The sequence below is a fragment of the Hyperolius riggenbachi genome, chromosome 4, assembly GCF_040937935.1.
Source record: "Hyperolius riggenbachi isolate aHypRig1 chromosome 4, aHypRig1.pri, whole genome shotgun sequence".
NCBI classification, from domain to species: Eukaryota; Metazoa; Chordata; class Amphibia; order Anura; family Hyperoliidae; genus Hyperolius; species Hyperolius riggenbachi.
In genome coordinates, this window is record NC_090649.1 from 377955465 (window position 1) to 377976815 (window position 21351).

The window sequence follows — 21351 nt, forward strand, 5'->3', positions numbered from 1 at the left end:
ACAGTCAGGTGGTTGTTGTGTGATGTTGAACTTAATGGATGCATGTCCATTAAGTTCAACATCACAGAACATTTACCTGAATAGATCAAGGTATCAGTTTCCCACATCTAGTGGTCATAGCTTTTGATGCTTCTACAGCACTGCACATGAATCCTTTAGCAGCCACACTCGGAAAACCAAAGGTGTGCAGCATGGCCACATTTTTTCCGCCCTCCCCTCCTGCCTGGCAGACTGTGCAGAGCAGCAGGGGGCCCTTTCATATTTACCGGTTCCAGACACTGGATCTGCTCTCCTCTTGTTTCCTCAAGTGACACTTGCAATACCGACATCTTTTTCTTGTTCCCAATCACGATATGACATTTATTCAGGACCCAGAGGATGGTGTCGGCATTGCAGCACTGCCCCATGATGGAAGAGTCTCTTCCATCACCTCTTTTCCACCACCAGGTGGCACTGAAACGCTGGCACCATCCTCTGGGTCCCAGAAGAAGTTGTTAGTATTACAGTGGTGTTAAAATTAGTCTTTTGCTCTTGGACCCCAGACAGCATGGTTTGTTTTTTCTGTCTTTTTGTTTACAAGTGAATGTAATCATTGTAACACATCCAATCTCCTTGGAAAAGAAGGGCACTACAAAAACACTGTTTCCCGTTAAAGCAATTCAGACAAGTTTTTTTTCTTTTCAATTGTCTCTTTCATGAGAATGTGAAAGCTTCCAAACCCTACATCAATTAATTAATTCAACAAGAAGGACATTAAATTATGAATGCAATGATAGGGACATTAAATAATACATGAAAAACACTTACAAGACATTGATATGTGAACAGAATATTTAGTGATATGTCCTAATGTTTTTCTCATGACTGTAGAATGCCTTAAATCAGTACTGGTTGGTGATAAGACCTGCTGTGTGACTAGGTAGGTAGCCACATCTTGTGTTGTGACAGGAGTGCATGATGCTTATGGTGGCCTTTAATTTTGCCACAGAATGTTCTTATAGGGGCCACAGGATATCCAGGTTACTGGACAGGCATGTTAATAACTGGGGATTGGAGTCATTCTTTGAACCACGAGAAATTATGGTAGCTTTCTGGTGCCTGCTTTCCCTGGTGTGTGCCTGCCATCTTGTGGTCAGCATTGGAATGGAGTATGCCATCTTCGAGTCTCACTGAATCTTCTTCACCTTGCTGTTCTTTTTGTTCTTGATAGTTTCCCCATTTTCCCTTCCTTTACCCATTAGCAATATGTGAGCTTGGTTTGGATGTTGGGGAGCAAGGTACAAGCGATTCAATTAAGAGAGCTCAGCAAGAGCATAGCTTGCTTCCTCCTAGGCAAGCTGTGTCCTAAATAATCGGTGAATTTAAGTTCGCAATTGAAGACACAGACAAGACACAGACCATTTTTCCTGGCGGACTCAAAGTGCCAGAGCTGCAGCCACTCGGATGCGCTCTATAGGCAGTAGCAGTGTTAGGGAGACTTGACCAAGGTCTCCTACTGAATAGGTGCTGGCTTACTGAACAGGCACAGCTGAGATTTGAACCCAGGTCTCATGTGTCAGATAGACACTTAACCAATTGGCCAGTTTATATAAAGTAACACTGCAGAGCATGACGTTTTGACCAGTGCAGTCTTTATCAAATGCACTTGATAAAGACTGCACTGGTCGAAACGCTGTGCTCGGCGCTGTCGCTGTGTTACTTGAAATGAACTGGCCAACTGGCCTAAATCCAGGTGGAGATCCAGTCTTTCTGTCATTGCATTGAAGACACACCCTGGGTGGTACAGGTGGTGGCTGGTTTGACTCCCTGGTGTTACAAACAATTGGGTTGCACAACTGAGGAATATACCTATTGCAATGGTTTTTCAGCTGTCAGTATATGATGCTAAAGAAAAGATAATTACTCTCGATATAGGTTTTGCAGCAAAATGAGAACTACATTTCTGCATGTTTAAAAGTGAACCTGAATTAAGTAAAATTATTTAAAATAAACACATTATGTACCTGCAATTATTATTACATACTTACCTCACCGTCAGTTCCTCTCAGAAGCTCACCATTTTCTCCTAACAACGATTCCTTACAGTTCTGACAATAACATTTCTATAGCACTTTTCTCCCATAGGACTCAAAGCGCTTAGGCTCTCTCAGATTCAGAAGTTGGTAGTAGGATGAAGTATTCACACAACAAAAATGATATTTCTGCAAATGCCAAACTGAACAGGTGGGGTTTCAGTCTGGATTTAAAACACGCCCAGAGATGAAGCTGTCCTGATCTGCTAAGATAAGGAGTTTGATAATGTAGGAACAGCATGACAGACGGCTCTGGGACCAAAAGTTTTCAGGTGGACTCTGGGTATGACTAGATTATTAGAACCTGTGGATCTGAGATTGCAGGGATTGCTACGCGGCTGTAAGATTTCTTTAATGTATCCAGGTACCAGATTATGTAGTTTATTTAAATGTCAGTAGGCCAATCTTGAATAGGATCCTCCATTTTATAGGTAGCCAGTGAAGGGAGTGCAGGACTGGCGTTATATTGCAGTAACGGGGATGGTTGGTTAACAGTCTGGCAGCAGTATTCTGTATCAGCTGTAGGTAGTACAGGTGATTTTTGGAAGGCCAGTGTAGGGAGCATTACAGTAGTCCAGTCAGGATGTAATGAAGACATGAACTAAGGTTGGCAGATCTTCTGGGGGATGAGGTGCTTGATTTTTGCGATGTTCTTCAGGTGAAAATAGGATAATTTCACCACAGCAGAGATGTGCGTTCTGAAGTTTAAATCCCCATCAATAAGAACTCCCAGGCTACGCACATGCTCAGAGCTGTGTAGATATGTGCCTCCTATTCCCAGTGGTGAAGACTGCAAGATAAGTTGTTTTGTTGATATGTGCTGCCCTCCGATCAGAAGGACTTCAGTTTTATCTGCATTTAGTCTCAACCAGTTGTCACTCATCTGTTGCTCTATTTCTCCTAAGCAGGCTGTTTATAGTTGGAGTTGGATCTGTAACACCAGGCTTGAAGAAAAGATATAGTTGGGTGTCGTCCATGTTTTTGGATTCGTTTTCCAAGCAGTAATAGGTAGATTGTGAAAAGCAGGGGAGAAAGAATTGAGCCCCAGGGCACCCCATACTTAAGTGGTACAGAGGTGGACTGGAAAGGCCCCATAGACACTTTTTGGGTTCTGCCACTCAAGAAGGATTAGAACCACTGAAGGACTATGCCATCAATGCTGCAGTATTCCTGTAGCCTGCTTATCAAGATGTCATGGTCAACTGTATCAAAGGCCGCAAAAAGATCTAGCAGTATCAGGATGGAGCACTCTCCTCTGTCTCTTGCCATGAGCAGGTGGTTGCAGATTTGGATGAGGAAAGTTTCAGTGCTGTGATATTTCCAGAAGCTAAACTGGAATGGGTCATAACTGTTTTGTAAGATTTTGGCTTCTAGCTGGAAGCCAAATTACCTTACCAAGAAAGGGAAGGTTAGAGACAGGTCTGTAGCTGGTCATTGCATCTGGGTCCAGGGAAGGTTTTTTGAGGAGAGGCCTGATGATTGCTTCCTTCAGTAGAGCAGGAAATATCCCCAATTGTAAAGAATAGTTTAGTTGGGCCAGGATCCAGGTCACAGGCAGTTTGGTGGAGGTGAAGGAGGATGCTTGATGGGACTTCTTCATCAATTTCCTTGAAGTTTGACCAAGGTGTTATGTTGTCTTTGCTAATGCTCTTTGGCGCTATATTAGGCTCAGATGCTGTAAGTTGGATGACAGACCGTATAGCGGAGACTTTGTCTGAGAAGAAATGGGCTAATTGGTTACAGAGGTCCTTTGAAGAGTGGATTACATTTTTGGCATGCCAGGTTGCAGAATTTTTCCACTGTGCGGAACAGTTAGGCTAGTTTGTTAACTGCATTTGCAATCTCATGTGATAGAAAGGATGACCTTTTCTCAGGGATTACCTTTTTGTAGTTCTTCAAATGGAGAAGTAAGGCAGGTTTGTCTTCTGAGGGCTGAGATTTGCACTACAGTGTTTCAAGTTTTCGGCCTTGTCTTTTCAGCTCTTTTGTAGGGTTATCAAACCACTGTGCATGATGGTGTGGAGTAAGATATTTGGCTCACAGAGGAGCAATGATCTCAAAGGTGGAGGACACACATGTGTTGTACTTAAAGGACAACTGTAGAGAGGCTGCTATGTTTTTTATTTCCTTTTGTGCAATACCAGTTGCCTGGCTGACCTGCTGATCCTCTATCTCTAATACTTTTAGCCATAGACCCTGCATAGACCCTGAACAAGCATGCAGCAGATCAGGAGTTTCCGACATTAATGTCGGAACTGACAAGATTAGCTGCATCCTTGTTTCTGGTGTTATTCGGACACTACTGCATCCACATAGATCAGCAGGGCTGCCAGGCAAATGATATTGCACAAAAGGAAAAAAAATACGGCAGCCTCCCTACAGTTGTCCTTGAGGACCCTGGGCTTAAAGGGGAACTGAAGAGTGAGGTATATGGAGGCTGTCATGTTTATTTCCTTTTAAGCAATACCAGTTGCCTGGCAGCCCTGCTGATCCTCTGCCTCTAATACTATTAGCCATAGCCCCTTAACAAGCATTCAGCAGATCAGGTGTTTCAGTGGTTCAGACTTTAAAGTCAGATCTGACAAGACTAGCTGCATGCTTGTTTCTGGTTTTATTCAGATACTATTACAGAGAAATAGACCAGAAGGGCTGCCAGGCAACTGGTATTGATTAAAAGGAAATACACATGACAGCCTCCATATAGCTCTCTCTTCAGTTCCCCTTTAAATCTCCTAGTCACCAGGCCATTTTTTCCAAATTAGGCCACTGCAGCTTTAAAGGGAACCTTAACCGAGAGGGCTATGGATGTTTCCTTTAAAACAATACCAGTTGCTTGGCAGTCCTGCTGATCTCTTTAGTTGCAATAGTGGCTGAATTACACCTGAAACAAACATGCAGCTAATCCAGTCTGACTTCAGTCAGAGCACCTGTTCTGCATGCTTGTTGAGCGGCTGTGGCTAAAAGTATTAGAGACACAAAATCAGCAGGAGAGTCAGGCAACTGGTATTATTTTAAAGGGAAAAATCCATATCCTTCTCAGTTTAGGTTCCCTTTAAGGCCTCGCTGCAGGGCTGTACAACTCAGCACACAAGTGATCCCCCCCCCCCTTTTCTGCCCACCAACCGAGCTCTCTGTTGGTGGGAAATGATCGGTCCCAGGATGTTTTTTTTTTTATTGTTTATTAGTTATTCATTTCATTTATTTTTAAATAAATGTCTTTTTGTTTTTTTATATATATTTTTACTAAATCCCCTCCAGTCAAATCAATCACTGTGATCGGCTGTCATCGGCTTCAGCGGATCACTTGTCTGCCTCCCAGGGCGACAGCCGTGTAGATCGCAGCGCAGTACAATGTAAACAGATGGCGGTTTTGCCATCTAACAGTCTCCTAACGGCGATCGCCGCTGGGAGACTGATGGCGGAGCTCCGTCATTCATGCGGAGATGCGCGCACATTGGTGTGCGATCCCCTGCAAATCCCGCCCCAGGGCTTGACGCCAATTGCAGACCTGGGGCTGCCACTGCGGTCACGTGACGCGGTTGTGGGGAGTTAAACACCAGAGTATCAAGATTTTGTCAGAACTGAAATACAGTATATCAGTTACTGTCAGTTATAGATTAGTTGCTGCTAGTTATAACTGAAAGGGCATCTGATGTGCAATGTAATGTCCATGTTTCCCTATGGCTCAAGTGGGCAATATTACAGTTTAACAGTGTGCTGACCTGGAAGCTGTTACAGGGTCATCAACATTTTTAACATGAAAAAGTGAGAATTCCATTGATCACAGCGGAAAACAGGACATGGGAGAGGAGAAAGAGATTGATGAGTAGACTAGATGGGAGGTCAGTATGATGTGTGTATGTTTATTTTGACTTTTAATTTTCAGTTAAGGTTTGCTTTAAATATACACTCACTAGCCACTCTATTATGTACACCTGTTTAACTGCTTGTTAACACAAAGAACTAATCATTCAATAACATGACAGCAGCTCAATGCATTTAGGCATCTAGATGTGGTGAAGTCAAGTTGCTGAAGTTCAAAAAAAGCATCAGAATGGGGAAGAAAGTGGTTTTAATTGACTTAGAAGGTGGGCTAAAGCCAGCACGTCGTAACCTCAGAACCCGGATGAGCCGGCAGGAGACAAACGCTTGCAAGTGTGAGGCACTCCCTTGGTGAGTGGGTAGTCAGCGGGATACCGCACTACTCCTAAGAATGTCCAGGTGGACACCGCTCTGAGAATTATTGATATGCTTTTTACACTTCAGGATCCGGTAAGTGTAGTATCATTTAGCAGGCTGGAGAGAGGCGTATAAGACAACTGTCTGTATAAGACGACCCCCCCAACTTTTCCAGTTGGGGACAAGTTCCAGTCCTCAAAGCCGAGATCTGAGATTAAAGGAGTTATCAGGCATTTAGTAGTAAAATAAGGGCTACTTACCCGGGGCTTCGTCCAGCCCCAGCATGTCCCTCGCCGCAGCTCTGCACGCAGCCGTTCGTCGCCTCTGCCTCCCGGTCCGCGGTGATGACGTCAGGCCGACCTAGAGATCGGCCTGTACTGCGGCTGCGCGAACGTGACTGTCAATCACCGCCATGTGGACCAGAGCGTACTGCGCAGGTGCAGAACTAGTGCGCCGGCACAGTACGCTCCGGTCCACGTGGCAGTGATTGACAGCGCCGCTCGTGCAGGCGCAGTACAGGCCGACCTCCAGGTCGGCCTGACGTCATCACCGCGGACCGGGAGGCAAAGGCGGCGAACGGCTGCGGGGAGAGCTGTGGCGGGGAGACATGCTGGCAGCTTGGGGCTGGACGAAGCCCCGGGTAAGTAGCCTTTATTTTACTACTAAATGCCTGATAACTCCTTTAAGTAACAGAATAGGGCGTAACACCCGGCATCATTGACACCCGGCGTATAAGACGACCCCTGACTCTTCAGAAGATTGGTGCTTTTTGATTTCATCTGCTTTTGAGATAGAATAAATATTGGAAGAAACATCCTTTTAACCTGACTAATGGAGGCAGTGCCTTGCTTGGTCGAGAGAGTTTCCATACATGCTAGATCCACCTGTGAGGAAGCAATCAGCATGGAGGGGGCTGGAGGAAGCCCAGGTATGTATCATTTTTTTGACTCCCCAGTCTCAGGTACACTTTAAAAATTTGCCACATCCTGACTTATTAAAACGTCCTGTTTGAGCCTGTTAACGCAACAGGACGGTTTAATAAGTCGCGCGTTCCCGCCGCCACTCCGTACGTGTGTGCGCCGCTCCCGCCACCGTTTCCGTTGAGATTCCGTGTTCAGCAATTGGAGAAGAGGATCGAGCAGTCCACTACCCAATCGCAATGCCTGGAATGAATGGACGTGAGCGCGATCAGCGGCCACGTCCATTCATAAAACAGGAAACAGTCACAGCTAGTTAAATGTAAAAAAAAGTGAACACTTCCTACAACCCGGGAAAGTGTTCACTAACGCCATCTTACATACAAACACAATACTAATAAAAATTAATAACTTACACTTCCAAAGCCCCCCCCCCCCCCTTCACCGCCCCCCAAAAAAACCCTTGAAAAATAAAAAAATAAATAAAATAGTAGACTTAGGGACTCAGCTTTTTAAATCTATATTTTATGAGGGAAAATTACTTTTACTTTACTACATAGGGGCTTGTACTTATGGACCGGACAAAAAAATACCCCCAAAAAAACAGAAAAATAACACCTATATTTCCAAATAATATATTGTCGCCATACATTGTGATAGGGACATAATTTAAACTGTTTCATAAACGGGACAGCTGGGCAAATAAAATGTGTCGGTTTTAGCCACAGGAGAACATTTAATTTTAAAACTATAATGGCTGAAACCTGAGAAATAATTAATTTTTTCCATTATTTTCTTATTTTTCCCATTAAAACGCATTTAGAAATAAAAAAATTCTTAGCAAAATGTACTACCCACAGAAAGCCTAATTGGTGGCGAAAAAAACGAGGTATAGATCATTTTCTTGTGATAAATAGTAATAAAATTATTAGGGAATAAAAGGGAGGAGCACGGACAGGTGAAAATTGCTCTGGTCCGTTAGGGTAAAAACCCTTGGGGGTGAACTGGTTAAAGAGACACTGAAGCAGAAAAAAATTGTGATATAATGAATTGGTTGTGTAGTATGGATAATTACTAGAACATTAGTAGCAAAGAAAATATTCTCATTTTTATTTTCAGTTATATAGTGTTTTTTAGGTACTATTCCGTTGCCAGGCGCAACCACTAGGTGGCATTAGTTACTATTCCCCCTCCAGGCCACCATGGATAGTAGGGAAAGATGTAACTCTGGTGGCGTTTTATCTCCACCTAGTGGATGCGCCCGGCTAACGGAAAAGAACCGTTTTTTACAACATTGCATCATTCTCTAATATTTGCAGTTTAGAAACTACTCAGCATTCTAAATGATTTTACAGAGCAGGCTAGTAAACTTTTGGACTGTCACTTGAGATAATAAGCTTCAGAAGACAGAGCTCTCTGCGACTTTGAAAGTTGTTTAGCTCAGTGGCTTTTTTGCATAGATAACAACTGGAGTTTCTTAACACTTCCTGTACTGGAAACAATATTAGACTTACACTCACCTAAAGAATTATTAGGTGTAACGATTGGTGTCAGCACACAGAGAGTATCTGATTGATGATCTGCAGTATCACCAACAATACAGATGTATACCTGATTATGGGTGATCTGCAGAATCACCAATAATACAAGTATGATTAACCTCTGGACACCTAATGAGTGTAAGTGCTTGGTGCAACTGTAAGGCTATCTCCCGTGGAGAGAGAGACACAGATACTACTGCAGCCAGTGACCACCTGAGGGGCAGGTGGCCTCTGACTGTGCAGGGACTATCTCTTTAAGCGGGTGAGATAGAGATAATCTTGCAGCCAGTGATTCCCTGATGGACTGGAAATCAGACTGTGCTGCAGCCAAGGATTCCCGGATGGATTGGGAATCAGACTGTACTGCAGCCAGTGGACTCCTATGGTGTAGAGGCCACTGGCTGGACTGCAGGAAGGACTCTCTGAGGAGCAGGAGGTCCTTGCAGCTAACTGACACCTGGTGGATTAGTGTCATGGGTAGTACAGACAGACTGATCACTCGAGGAATGAGTGACAGTCAGAAGGGTCAGACAGGCCAGGTTGGCAACACACGAGCAGATAAGGTACAGAGACAGAAGGTGGATTCGGTAACCGGGTACAAGCAAGGTTGGCAACTGGTAGACAGATAGGCAGAGGTACCGAATCAGAAAGCAAGAGAGAGGTCAACAGAGCAAGAGGTCATAACAGATATCAAGCACAATCCTAGTCTGAGGTGTGAGGTCCTTGGTCTAGACACCCGGGAACTAGTCTAAAGAATAACACAGTCTCCTATGCTTGGGTGTGAGGTCCTTGGTCTCAACACCCTGGAACTGGTCTAAAGTATAACACAGTAATAACACAGTAATCCTATGCTTGGGTGTGAGGTCCTTGGTCTCAACACCCTGGAACTGATCTAAAGTATAACACAGTGATGACAAAGTAAACATCAAGAGCGGAATCTGGCTAAGTGTGAATTCCCAGTTCCAACTGGTTCTAACACACTGTAGGATCTGACGGAGGTCTAAGTGCTCACACGTAAGTATTCGCAACGGCAGACAACCAGCAACTGACAAGCAAGATCTATATATACTACAGCGCTCCGCAGCGCCGCACCCAGCCACTCAGGAGTTCCGCTGGGATCAGCTGATCGTCCTGATCAGCTGATACCTCTCCTGCTGGCATAAAGGTCCTGTCTTCTGGCGCGCGCGCGCGTAGCTCTCCATCTGTGTGCACTAGAAGGCCCAGGCAAACCAGACATTATGCTGTGTGGAAACCGCCAGTCTGAACGCGGAGGCAGCCGCCCCGCCGCCAGACCGCGCGGCGGCATCTCCGCTATTCGTTACATTAGGTACACCATACTAATATAGTGTTTGACCCCCTTTTGCCTTCAGAACTTCCTTAATTCTATGTGGCATTGATTCAACAAGGTGCTGAAAGTATTCTTTAGAAATGTTGGCCCATATTGATAGGATATTTGTTGGAGATTTGTGAGATGCACATCCAGGGCACGAAACTCCCATTCCATCACATCCCAAAGATGCTTTATTGGGTTGATATCTGGTGACTGTGGGGGCCATTTTAGTACAGTGAACTCATTGTCATGTTCTAGAAACCAATTTGAAATGATTCAAGCTTTGTGACATGGTGCATTATCCTGCTGGAAGTAGCCATCAGACGATGGGTACATGGTGGTCATGAATGGATGGATATGGTCAGAAACAATGCTCAGGTAGCCTGTAACAATGCCCAATTGGCACTAAGGGGCCTAAAGTATGCCAAGAAAACATCCCCTACACCATTACACCACCACCAACAACAAGGTACGATGGATCCATGTTTTCATTCTGTTTATGCCAAATTCTGACTCTATCGAGACTCATCAGACCAGGCAACATTTTTCCAGTCTTCAACTGTCCAATTTTGGTGAGCTTGTGCAAATTGTAGCCTCTTTTTCCTATTTGTAGTGGAGATGAGTGGTACCCAGTGAGGTCTTCTGCTGTTGTAGCCCATCCGCTTCAAGGTTGTGTGTGTTGTGACTTCACAAATGCTTTGCTGCATACCTTGGTTGTAACGAGTGGTTATTTCAGTCAACTTTGCTCTTCTATCAGCTTGAAACAGTCGGCTCATTCTCCTCTGACCTCTAGAATCAACAAGGCATTTTCGCCCACAGGACTGCCGCATACTGGATATTTTTCCCTTTTCACACCATTCTTTGTAAACCCCAGAAATGTTTGTGCATGAAAATCCCAGTAACTGAGCAGATTGTGAAATACTCAGACCGCCTTGTGTGGCACCAACAACCGTGCCACGCTCAAAATTGATTAAATCGCCTTTCTTTCCCATTCTGACATTGAGTTTGGAGTTCAGGAGATTGTCTTGACCAGGACCACACCCCTAAATGCATTGAAGCAACTGCCATGTGATTGGTTGATTAGATAATGGCATTAATAAAAAAATTGAACAGGTGTTCCTAATAATCCTTTAGGCGAGTGTATGCCTCTGCTCCTAATGCTTTATTTCTTAGCTATACTACACATACAAATCATAACATAATTTTCTTTCGCTTCAGTGTCTCTTTAAGTTGGCTTGTTTCCTAACAATGCAACAGCAAGTGTCCTAGAAACATGCTGTTCCACTGAAAATATATGTCATTGGTATAAGGAAAAAAAAACAGGAAATGTTAAACTTATAATAATATTTGTATTTATGCAAGGTAAAGAAAAAATAAATAAATCTCAACATTTCTTGTGTTTTGCTGCCATCTTGTGGTCTATTTGCATATCGCTTAGGAGTCTGAAGGTTAGTCTTTATCCAGTATATGGTATATCAAAAGAAAAAAAAAAGGGTAGCTTCACAAAAGTCTACCTTTTTTTGCATTTTCCAAGATATATATTTACAGTTCAAATGAGGTAAAGGTAGAAAAACCAGCAAAACAAAGCCTGGAACTTCATACTTCAACAGATCTGCGCAACATTGCAGTTACATCTGACCTTTCTCAAGTGCTTAACAGCCTTCAGCAATACATCACCCACGTAAAGGGGCTCCGAGCAGTGCAGAAACTATGGGAAGATGCATATCATTTTAAAGCTCTCTTTCTCCTCTTTCCAATGATATATAAACCGCCGCCCTACGCCTTTTAGTTTTCGCTATTTTCGCGATTGAAATTGCAGTGGCCGTGATTTCGATCGCGAAAATAGAGAAAAGTAAAAGGCGTAGGTGTCGTCAGAAAGAGGAGAAAGAGAGCTTTAAAATGATATCCATCTTTCCATAGTTACATTGTATTACACAGGGCGACTTTTTCTCAAAGTCAGCAGCTCCATTCAGCAGAATTTTCTCTATTTTCGCGATCGAAATCACGGCCACGGCAATTTCAATCGCGAAAATAGTGAAAACTAAAAGGCGTAGGGCGGCGGTTTATATATCATTGAAAAGAGGAGAAAGAGAGCTTTAAAATGATATGCATCTTCCCATAGTTTCTGCACTGCTCGGAGTCCCTATAAACTAGCAACAAAAAGTATGTAAACCCTTTGGAAGTATATGAATTTCTGCACAAATTGGTCATAAAATGTGATCTGGTCTTCATCTAAGTCACAACAACAGACAATCACAGTCTGCTTAAACTAATACCACACAAAAAAATATGAAGATCAGATCACCTTTTATGACCAATTTGTGTAGAAATCCATATAATTCCAAAGGGTTCACATACTTTGTATTGCTACTGTATATACCTTAACAAATACAGACATTTCTCAAGGTTTGGGTGGGCATAAATGTAAAGTTACATTAGCCACTAAGTCTTAAAGGGGCCTGCTCATATACATACCATTTAATGCAAACCTGAACTGAGAAGAAACGGATGAGAGAAACAAATGCAATACCAAGATATTCTGTAATGCGCTATTCATAATATGGATTTTTTATTTGGTATAGCGAATATTCAAAATATGAGAATTGGTACAAGATGCAAATCCTGGTTATGGTAATAACACACACACACACAATCATACAACCACTCTCCCGCAGTGAGAGAAAAAAAAGTTTGCATACATTAGCAAAAAGAGGGAGTTGAAATCCATATGTATTGCACCTAAGCCCAAAACATGTGCAAAGAAGAGTGAGCTGTATCCTTAAAGGGGTTCTGTAGAGTGTTGAAAAAAACAAAAACTGACACTTCTATCAGCCCCCGGTAGCTGTCATGTCCCGTGCCGTCCTCCTACGATCACCCATTCACCGCAGCTGGCACCGGTCAATTGTTTATCTAACAAGACGAATAGTGTGCGCTCCAGCTCGCGTCTCCAGGAGCTTACTGCGCAGTACAAGGTTTTCTCGTACTGCACCTGCGCAGTAAACTCCCAGAGACACAAGCGGGAGCGAGCACGCGCGCGGCCACGACCACGCAGCCGCAGTCTCTTTAGAGGAATCATTAGACCAGGACCAGCGGCGGGGAACGGATGATCGTAGGAGGTCGGCGTCAGGCACGACAGCTACAGGGGGCCGATAGAAGGCCCAGGTAAGTGTCAGTTTTTTGTTTTGTTCAACCCTCCACAGAACCCATTTAATGGGTCAGTCCAAATAGGAAAAAATACAATTGCACATATCCCATAAAATATATCAAGTAAATCAAATGTTAATGAGGCACTGCAAAGTGTCATTCAATGCGCTAAAAGTTCAAAGTTAATCTTTCCTATCAGCTCCACTGAGAAAAATGTGTACTGAACCATTGCTGCTTTTTCTGCTTTACTGGAACTCAGCATATTGAACGCTGCTCAGAAGTAGAGATGTAGCGAACGGTTCCCGAACTGTTCGCCGGCGAACCGCTCTGCTACTCTGGGCCTCTTACTACTTCCGGGTCGCAATGACCCGGAGTAGTACGCCTGCGCTGCCCGGCGGAGCGCGTCCTAGATCGCGCTCCCGTTGCCGGGCACTCTCTGCGCATGAGCGTGACGTCACTCATGACGTCACGCACATGCGCAGAAAGTGCCCGGCAACGGGAGCGCGATCTAGGACGCGCTCCGCCGGGCAGCGCAGGCGTACTACTCCGGGTCATTGCGACCCGGAAGTAGTAAGAGGCCCAGAAAGGTTCGCCAGGCGAACGGTTCGGGCCATCACTACTCAGAAGTTGGTATCTGAAATGCAAGAAATGTATGGCTTAAAATTTGTTTAGAGTTACACTACAGTTGTGAAGAGAGTATGTAATTTGCATACCTGGATTCTTAAAGGGAACCTGAAGTAACTTAAAAAAAAAGTTTCACTTACAGCAGCTGCCCTGTGCCCACGCCATCCTGGGGTGATCCTCCAATCCCCCGCCGCAGCTTAGTTTCGTTACCGCCGATTTGCAAGTCGACAGCCACTGCGTCTGCACGGCCCTGGCCACAAGTGTCCTCGTTAGCGCTCCCATCACCAGGAATGTCCTGCACAGGACACTCCTGGCTATGGGAGCGCAAACGAGGACTCGCCCAGCCAGGGCTGTGCAGGTGCAGTGGCCATCGACTGCCAGAATCGAAACAGAGCCATGACTGGGGACTGTTCAGTACCGGCGCGGGCACAGGGCGGCTGCAGTGGGCTGGCAGAAACCCCAGGTCAGTGAAACTCTTTTTTCAAAGTTATCTCAGGTTCCCTTTAACTCTTACAGCAGGAAAAAAAGCAAGAGCCTAGCTCTATGTAGGCTTTGGGTTGTACAACACACATTAATCTCATTATGGGGTGAATGCAATAAACTGCAATAAGCAGAATTACATGTTTAAAGTTTTACCGCACAATGAGTAGAGCGTAATGCATTGCATGTAATGACCATTACAGGCATGCCGCCCAGAGGGTTTCCTAGCCTATAGGTGTCCCCAATAAAGGTTACACAGGTATAGGTCGCTTACTATAGGTGCTCCCCTCCCCATGATCTCCCCTGATCCCCGGCGCTCACAGCAGCCTTCCACACAGCTCGGGTCTTCTCTCGGCAGGTGATCGGGACCCGGCAGCGCCATGACATTTATGACGTCACGACGTTAGTGACGTCATGACGCTGCCAGGTCCCGATCAACCTCAAGGAGAAGACACAAGCTGTGCAGAGGGATGCTGTAAGTGCTAGGGATCGGGGGGAGATCCGGGGGGGGGGGGGAATCAGGGGGAGGGGGACACATATACAAAGCTACCTATACCTTTCTAACCTATACTGGGGAACACCTAGACCTGGCTACCTATACTGGCCACACCTGTACCTGGCTTCCTATACTGGGGAACCCCTAAACCTGGCTACCTATACTGGCCACACCTGTACCTGGCTTCCTAAACTGGGGAACACTCATTGGTCTATCCTTCAACTGGATCCCCAACTGAGGGACTTCCTACCGCCATTCCATCAATTTACATATAGAAGAGCAAAGAATCTGGGAGATACCCTAACCCATTCCTTTCTATCAATAAAGCGTGGGTGTTCCAGAAAAATAACTTGGTTGGACTCCACTCTTAAAGGACTTACGAGGCCAAAGTCCTTAAAAAAAGTCAAGTACCTGGAAGATGTTTATATGCACGGAGGACGCCGTCCGCGCCCTCCGTGCAGTTCCGCCGGGTCCCCTTCCTGAAAGCGCCCCCTGTCCCGATCGCGACCCCACAGGCCGGGTCGGGCTCTCATGCCGCTCCTAATATGGCCGCCGGAGCTGGCCGCGGCTGTGCAGTCCGCATTGCCCCGAGTGCGGCTGCGCAGCTCTAGGGCCAACCCCTCCGATCCACGCTACGGCGTCCTCCGTGCATATAAACATCTTCCAGGTACGTGACTTTTTTAAGGATTTTGGCCTCGTACGTCCTAAAGGAATGCATAAATGTGGCAGATGTAAAGCATGTATCCAAGTAGAAAAAAATAAAAAAGTTTTGTTGGCCCTAAGAATGGTCGCATATTCGATTTACTCGATTTTTTAAATTGTGAAACAGAAGGTGTGGTATATGCTATTCAATGTCCATGCCCCAGTTTATACATGGGGAAACAACTAGAGCAGTCAAAACCAGAATTTTGGAACACCTTGGAGATATAAAACACAAACGCAACACATCAGTATCCAGACATTCTCAGGAGATGCATGATGCATGACCCACCACCATGTTTGACAGTGGGGATGGTGTACTTTGGGTTGAAGGCGTCTCCTTTTTTTTTTTTTACAACAAATGAAGGAAACATCATTGTGACCAAACAATTCAATTATTTTTTCATCTGACCATAACACAGAAGACCAGAAGTCTTCTTCTTTGTCCAATTGAGCATTTGCAAAGGCCAAGCAAGCTTTTGTGTGTTTTATCTGTAGAAGTGGCGTCCTCCTTGGTCTGCATCCATGGAACCCAGCAGTGTGCAGCGTCCGTTGGATTGTCTGCCTTGAGACATTGCCACCAGCAGAGTCCAGATTCACCAGAATGGCCTTGGTGGTGATTCTTCTTTTTCACCTCTCTCACTATCCTCCTGGCCAGCACAGGTGTTACTTTTGGCTTCCGACCACGTCCTCTGAGATTTTCAACAGTGCGGAACATCTTGTATTTTTTTTTATAATACTTTGCACTGCAGCCACTGGAACTTGAAAACCTTTAGAATGTGTAGCACTGGAATAAGGAATCCACTCTAAACATGGTGCTTTATGTCCTTTATCAAAATGTCCATATTTTAACAATTACTCTGTACTAAGCATGATCCACCACATGACCACCAATTACAAGTACACAGCTGTATTATAACATTTATTGTAACGGTTCTGATTGAAAGATGAACAGAAGGAAAATAAACCCTTATAAACTTGTACCACTCAAATGATAAAGCAGCAAATCACAATTTATTTATATTCAAAAAAATGTATAAAAATTTTTTTAAGAACAGCACTGTCCACTGACAAAAAAACATAAGATTTACCGTATTTTTCGGACCATAAGACGCTCCGGACCATAGGACGCACCTAGGTTTGAAGGACAAAAACCAGGTAAAAAAAAGAAAAACTAAACCTGGTGCATCCATGGTGCAGGGGCATCTTGTGGATCCTCTCCCCTCCCCAATTTATATGTCCCCCTTGTACCTCTTGTGTCCCTGTTTCCCCTTTGTACCTTTAGTGTCTGCCTTGTGACCTCCTCTGTCCCCTTGTGTCCTCCTCTGTCCCCGTGTCCTCATCCGTGCCCCTTGTGTCCTCTTAAATTCCACCATGTCTTATTAGGTGGCCCCTGTGTCCCCCTGTGTCTGTCAAAGTGTCCCCTGTGTCTGTCAAAGTGTCCCCTGTGTCTGTCAAAGTGTCCCCTGTGTCTGTCAAAGTGTCCCCTGTGTCTGTCAAAGTGTCCCCTGTGTCTGTCAAAGTGTCCCCTGTGTCTGTCAAAGTGCCCCCTGTGTCTGTCAAAGTGCCCCCTGTGTCTGTCAAAGTGCCCCCTGTGTCTGTCAAAGTGCCCCCTGTGTCTGTCAAAGTGCCCCCTGTGTCTGTCAAAGTGCCCCCTGTGTCTGACAAAGTGCCCCCTGTGTCTGACAAAGTGCCCCCTGTGTCTGACAAAGTGCCCCCTGTGTCTGTCAAAGTGCCCCCTGTGTCTGTCAAAGTGTCCCCTGTGTCTGTCAAAGTGTTCCCTGTGTCTGACAAAGTGTCCCCTGTGTCTGTCAAAGTGTCCACTGTGTCTGTCAAAGTGCCCCCTGTGTCTGTCAAAGTGCCCCCTGTGTCTGTCAAAGTGCCCCCTGTGTCTGACAAAGTGCCCCCTGTGTCTGACAAAGTGCCCCCTGTGTCTGACAAAGTGCCCCCTGTGTCTGTCAAAGTGCCCCCTGTGTCTGTCAAAGTGCCCCCTGTGTCTGTCAAAGTGCCCCCTGTGTCTGTCAAAGTGTCCCCTGTGTCTGTCAAAGTGTCCCCTGTGTCTGTCAAAGTGTTCCCTGTGTCTGACAAAGTGTCCCCTGTGTCTGTCAAAGTGTCCCCTGTGTCTGTCAAAGTGTCCCCTGTGTCTGTCAAAGTGTCCCCTGTTACTGTCAAAGTGCCCCCTGTGTCTGTCAAAGTGCCCCTGTGTCTGTCAAAGTGTCCCCTGTGTCTGTCAAAGTGTCCCCTGTGTCTGTCAAAGTGTCCCTTGTGTCTGTTTCCCCGTCTGTGTAAGTCATCGCTGTGGTTTGCAGGAGGGTTATGAGTCTAAGTGTCCCCGCGGCTGTGTCCCCGCGGCTGTGTCCCCGCGGCTAAGTGTCCCTCTATACACGTGCTCCCGCCCCCTCCTCCTCTGCCCCGTCCACCCGACCACGTTGCCCGGCTCTCTATGGGATATGTGGGGAGTGTGAAGGCGGCCGCTTACCGCAGGATGCTATCGCCGATCAGCGGTAATCCTCCGTGATACAGCCGCCGGGTGGTCCGTGCACGCTGCCAAAGCCTTCCTCCCTTCACTTCCGCATTGATGATGTAAGCGGAAGTGAAGGGAGGAAGGCTTTGGCAGCGTGCACGGACCACCCGGCGGCTGTATCACGGAGGATTACCGCTGATCGGCGATAGCATCCAGCGGTAAGCGGCCGCCTTCACACTCCCCACATATCCCATAGAGAGCCGGGCAACGTGGTCGGGTGGACGGGGCAGAGGAGGAGGGGGCGGGAGCACGTGTATAGAGGGACACTTAGCCGCGGGGACACAGCCGCGGGGACACTTAGACTCATAACCCTCCTGCAAACCCCACAGCGATGACTTACACAGACGGGGAATAGGACAGCCGCGGGGAAACAGTATTTTACAGGGGGGTGACAACTGGCACCAGTAAAAATTGCAGCATCCGGACCATAAGACGCAGGCACATTTTCCCCCCATGTTTGGGGGAGAAAAAGTGCGTCTTATGGTCCGAAAAATACGGTACATATTAGAATTCAACAGTCCTATATACGGCAAGACTCACAAAATCAGCCTTGTAATAATCAGCAATGTTCCACGACCAGGCAAAAATGCAAAAACACATACATTTACAAGAAGTGACTCGGTCCCTTCAAGAAAAGGCATCACCACTCACAGGACGCTTCCGGCTAAGCACCCATACGGTCCAAACCCAGGATCAGTAAAGTGCGTATCGCGCATATAATATTCAACCGTGCTTATACAATATAAACAAAACATAAATAAGTTGCCAAAGGATCCATGCTTGAAAGCATTCCCGATGTGACAAGATGAGATAACCATAGGTACATGTAGCACTAGCCCTACAAAGACATTTTCTTACAGCAAACCTGCAATTTTGAAAAATAAAAAAACCGGTAGGTAGATACTTAGCTCAGTAGAGGGAAGCATCGGGATGCTCCAGAGGCTTCTCTGATCCTTCCTGAGCCCACCGCTGGTCACCAGGACCTTCTTATTCGCTGCCATGCTTCCATCCATAAACAAGCAGGGTTCCCCTGCACAGGTGCACTGCTTGCCCACAGTAGCACAGGGCCGCTCGTGCATGGAGGAAAAAGCACAAAGGATACTGCAAGACAGCCTGCTCGTATACAGATGGGAGCCAGGGTTGCCACTTTATTCTTTTAAATACCAGCACATATGAATTATACATGCCTTGTGGTTAGTTAGATGCAGTTAAGGCGATTATTATGATTAGCCCCAGAACCTGTATAACTTAGATGTGTTGGTATTTAAAGGGATAAGGTGGCAAACCTGATGGGAGCATGGTCTTGTGAAACCATTTGACAAGCCCTTACCGAATAGGTTCAGAGGGTCCAATCACTGGAACAGCATGCTCGAGGGGGATGGTTGGCAGCCTCTGGATTATTCAAAGGTTTCCCTCTACTGAAGTATCTACTTTGTATGCAATGTTGTCTTCAGGTGCACTTTAACCACTTCAGGTTTCTGCGTACGCTTAACTATGCCCCTGAATCCTGAGCGGCCGTTCCATGTCAGTTCACGGAGGGTGTCTCCGTGAACACCCTGCGAGCCGCCGATCGCGGCTCGCAGGGTAAATGTAAACACGCGGGGAAGATCTTCCCCGGTGTTTACATATATACGGCGCTGCTGCGCAGCAGCACCGTAGAGGAGATCGGCGATCCCCGGACTCTGATTGGCCGGGGATCGCCGGCATCTGATAGGCTAAAGCCTATCCTATCCGGCGCAGGACGGCTTTCCGTCCTGCGCCGCACACAGGGGACGGGAGAGGGAGGGAAGGAGGCAGAGGGAGGACTAGTGCTGGGGAGGGGGGCTTTGAGAAGCCCCCCCCCCCCCGCTAGGCACAGCAGCGCGGCGGCGATCAGACCCCCCCAGCAGGACATCCCCCTAGTGGGGAAAAAAGGTGGGGGAAGTCTGATCACCCTGCCTGATTTCTGATCTGTGCTGCGGGCTGAGGAGCCCCCGCAGCACAGATCAGCCAAACCACCCGGAATCCGGAAGTGGTTAAAGCAAACCTAAACTGTCAAAATAAACATACAATCGTCATCCTTACCTCCCATGTAGTCTACTCATCAATCTCTTTATCCTCTCATATGTCCTGTTTGGAAACTGTGATTGATGGAATTCTCAGTCCTCCATTTTAAAAATGACCCTGTTACAGCTTCCAGGTCAGCAGACTGTTAAACTGTAATATCGCCCACTTGAGCCATAGGGAAACATGGACATTACCTCACACATCAGTTGTCCTTTCAGTTATTAAACTTACAGCAACTGATATATAAATTACATCAACTGATTTATTTCAGTTCTGACAAAATCTAAGGAATCATTGTTAGAAGAAAATGGTGAGCTTCTGAAAGGAACTGACAGCGAGGTAAGTATGTAATATTCATTTGTTGGTACATCACGTGTTTATTTTAAATATTTTTACTTAGTTCACTTTAAAGGAAACCAGAGATGTATAAAATGAAAGTTTTATACATACCTGGGGCTTCCTTCAGCCCCATATGCACGGATCGATCCCACGCTGCCATCCTCAGTCTTCTCCAGCTCCCGTACCGGGTCCTGTAACTTCGGCCAGTTGCAGCCAGTCTGCACAAGAGAAGTGCGCTCTCTATGCATCGCTTAGCCCGGCTGCCGGAGAGATACGTAGAGAGTGCACTCCTCTTGCGCAGACTGGCCAAAGTTACGGGAACCGGTACCGGAGCTGGAGAGAGCTCACCCCTCTTGCGGCAGACTGGCTGCAACTGGCCGAAGTTATGGGGCCCAGTAGCGGCGATACAGAAGGCGGATGGATACAAAGATCGGCAGAGTAATCCGTGTGCCTAGGGCTGGAGGAAGCCCCAGGTATGTATAAAATGTTTTATTGTATATGTCTCTGTATATGTCTCTGGAACACTTTAGGTCCCCTTCAGTGGCGTAGCTAAGGAGCTGTGGGCCCCGATGCATGTTTTACATTGGGGCCCCCCAAGCACTCTATACAAAACAATTGATACGGTGCACCAAAACCTGCCAATGGCAACTACAGTGTCAGAGGTACAAGAAGGGGATGGGCAACAGCTTGTTAATGATTACTACTATTCAAAGTATCTATAGAAGTGATTATGAGCAGAGGACCAATAGAAAGCTAATACTGAAGTTGAGGGAGGGCCCTACGGGACCCCTCTGGCCCAAGGGCCCTGATGCAGCAGCAACCTTTGCACCCCCATTGCTACACCCCTGGTCTCTTTCTGTTTTTCAGTATAGCAAGTATTAAAAACTTAGAGGGGGATATTTTGGTTGCTATCAAGGACAACATAAACATTTTCCTTTAAGACACCTACACACCTTTTGA

General features: G+C 46.0%; 1 protein-coding gene across 3 annotated transcripts in view; it reads right to left on the bottom strand.

The window, feature by feature from the left end:
- Nucleotides 1-21351, bottom strand: part of SMYD3 (SET and MYND domain containing 3) — a 437216-nt gene that overhangs the window by 415427 nt on the left and 438 nt on the right. The gene's annotated exons all lie outside the window — the stretch shown is intronic.